This window comes from Hevea brasiliensis, chromosome 7 (genome assembly GCF_030052815.1).
Source record: "Hevea brasiliensis isolate MT/VB/25A 57/8 chromosome 7, ASM3005281v1, whole genome shotgun sequence".
NCBI lineage: Eukaryota > Viridiplantae > Streptophyta > Magnoliopsida > Malpighiales > Euphorbiaceae > Hevea > Hevea brasiliensis.
The window spans coordinates 87,533,787-87,536,727 of NC_079499.1; the positions used below are offsets into that span (position 1 = coordinate 87,533,787).

Below are 2,941 nucleotides of genomic sequence, written 5' to 3' on the forward strand. Positions count from 1 at the left end.
AGTTAACTGAGTCAAGTTCATAGATCCCAGCTTTCTTTGGCTCAAGTGCTCTAGGATTTCCCCATAAATGGGTATTATGAGCAATCTTCTCTAATAGATCATAGCATTCTTCACTTGTCATTCTCATGAAATCTCCTCCTGCTTGTGAATCAATTGTGTTTCTTATGGCTGGAGTAACTCTGGTGTAGAAATTCTGAACAATCATCCATTTGGGTATTTCATGATGAGGACATTGCCTTTCAAGCTCCTTAAATCTCATCCAAGATTCATACAAAGTTTCATCATCTCTTGGTTTAAAAGCTACCATCAAATTCCTCAAATGAGTAGTTTTCCCAGGTGGGAAAAATTGAGATAGAAAAGCTTGAGATAGCTGCTCCCAAGTAGCTATAATAGCTTGTGGGAGTGAGTCATACCACTCCAATGCTGAATCCCGAAGAGAAAATGGAAATAAAGTGAGTCGAATCACTTCATCAGAAACTCCAGGCTGCCTTTGTGTGCCACATATCATTAAAAATTTCTTCAAATGAGAATGAGGATTTTCAAGTGGGGTACCTCCAAATTGTGAATTCTGAACCATTTGAATAAGACCAGTTTTTAATTCAAATTGATTAGCTCCAATAATAGGTCTGTTATCTCTCACATCAGTACATCTAGGAAAAGCATAGTCTAACATGGATCTTCTTTGAGGATCATTTTGATTAACCACAGCATTTTGCCCATTTTGCTCATTTCCTCCATTATTTCCATCAATAGCTCTATTTTGATTCTCCATATTTTCTATTGTCACCTCTTGCTCAAATATTTGTTGTTCTTCTTTTTCTGCTTCTTTTCTTCTTTTGTATTCCTTTTTGTTGGCTCGACAGAATTTTTCAATTTCTGGGTTGAACAACAATTCGGTATCACTTGTGCTTTTCGATCGTCTCATAAACAAGAAAAGTACCTGAAAAACACAAGGAACAATAGTGAAGATAAAAGAAAATAAAAATTCTAATTAGCTTAAAACAATTAAAATCCAACTTAAAAACAAACAATTCCCCGGCAACGGCGCCAAAAACTTGATACGGTGTGTCCGCAAGTGCACGGGTCACAGTAGTATAGTTTTAAAAATTGATATCGATCCCACAGGGAATTGTGCTTAAATTGGAAATAAAAGTATAAGCAAATTAGAATGACAAAAATTAAAAGATATTAAAAATAAAATCTAAAAATTAAAATTAAGACAAAAATTAAAGATGTAAAATGAAATTTGGAATTAAAATTGGTATTTGAGGAATTAAAACTAGATCAATCAATTAACTAAAATTAATTAAACTAGATTACCCAAAAATTAATTTGAAATATCTATTTATGAAATTGAGAGGAATTAAATCTAAATTCAATAAAAATAAAAATAAAGTGATTATAGAAATTGGATTTAAATTGGAATTAAATTTAAATTGCTATTTATGAGGTTTGGAGAATTTATATCTAATTTCAATGAAAAATAAATTGATTCTAGAGATTGGATTTTCAATATTATTTGCATGTGATTTTTCCCTAATTTAGCCAAACACATGAGAATTGCAATTTTGAGGGAAATCAATTCTTAAATTTTTGAAACCTTTTTCAAGCATCTCAAAATTGGTTTTCATTAAATCAAACCCTGTTTTCACGGTATTTCAAATCTAACAAAAACCCAATTAATGCTCTAATTGATTTTTGGAAAGTTCCCCTTAATCTTCTTAGCTTATTTCTAACACCAAGAAAATAAAGTTTATTGCAAGATTATCCATCCCCAATATTCACTTTTCAGTCCATCTATTAAGGATTAAAACTTAACTTAATGAGGGCCCATTCATCAAGCATGGAAATAAGCACACAAGCAATAAATCAAAATATAACAATATTCATTTAAATGGCTAAATCAGTTCAAAACCACAAAACAAATCAATATTTACAAACCCATCTCTAGAATCTCAATCAACTACTCACAAATCATTGTTTAAAAATAAACCCAAATGAAGAAATGAAGAAATAATGGAAATGTAAGCTTAAAGGGGTAGAAAAACCCAAAGAAATTTGCAAGAGATTCTGCACAAAAGTGCAGAAAACGTGATCTGCAGCTGCTGGAAAAAGAAATGCAGAAAGTGCTCCCTTCTCTCTTTCTAATCTTGCCAAAAATGCCTCCCTTGCTCTCTATGGAAAGAAAGTGATAAAGGGCACTTTATATAGGCAAGGGGACTGTTCTAGAATGGGTAAAAGGGGGAAGGATCCAGAGAAAGTGAGGTAAAAAGGCTGGAGTAACGGAAATGCCACGTCAACAATTTTCCAGTAAAAACGACATAAGCCGAGTCGGTTGTGTCGCGGGTTGTGTCGTTCTCGGTGTGAATATCTGACGATCGACACAACCTTCGACATAAGCTAATTTGGTTGTCCGCAGTTGTGTCGCTCTCGGCCATTTTTAACTCAACTTCAAAATTTTTGCATTTCGACTTTAATCTCCTCCAAATGGCTATTCTGATCAAAATTCATCAAATTTCTCCAGATTTAACCTACAAAGCAAATAAATTCAAAAATTAAACTAAGAAACGTGAAAATTGTAAAATTGACTAAATATATACTAATATCTATAATAATGGCTATGAACAAGGGTAAATTATGTGCAAAAATTACTCCTAAATGATGATCTAAAATGCATGCATCAGAAATTCAACTAGACAAAATAAGGAACAACTTTCATGTTTACTATTTCCTCAAATTTCTAATGCAACAGTCCCTAATGGAACAGTAAACTTATGTTACAAAAACTGAAAATTCTGCCCCTTAGTGCTAAGCTTGGAAATGGATTTGGTGATTAATTCCAACAAGTTTTAAATACAAAATGTGGTACATTGGGAGTGTTAAAACCAATACACCTATTTTCTATCCAAAAGTCAACATTTTTGTTGACTAATCAAGTGAA

The 2,941-nt window shown here is 32.5% G+C and overlaps 1 non-coding gene across 1 annotated transcript; it reads left to right on the forward strand.

Moving 5' to 3' along the window:
- The first annotated feature begins 215 nt into the window (after positions 1-215).
- On the forward strand, positions 216-322 carry LOC131181796 (small nucleolar RNA R71). Its single transcript, XR_009150273.1, has one exon. It is a non-coding gene; the product is annotated as a small nucleolar RNA R71 (small nucleolar RNA).
- Positions 323-2,941: the final 2,619 nt, after the last annotated feature.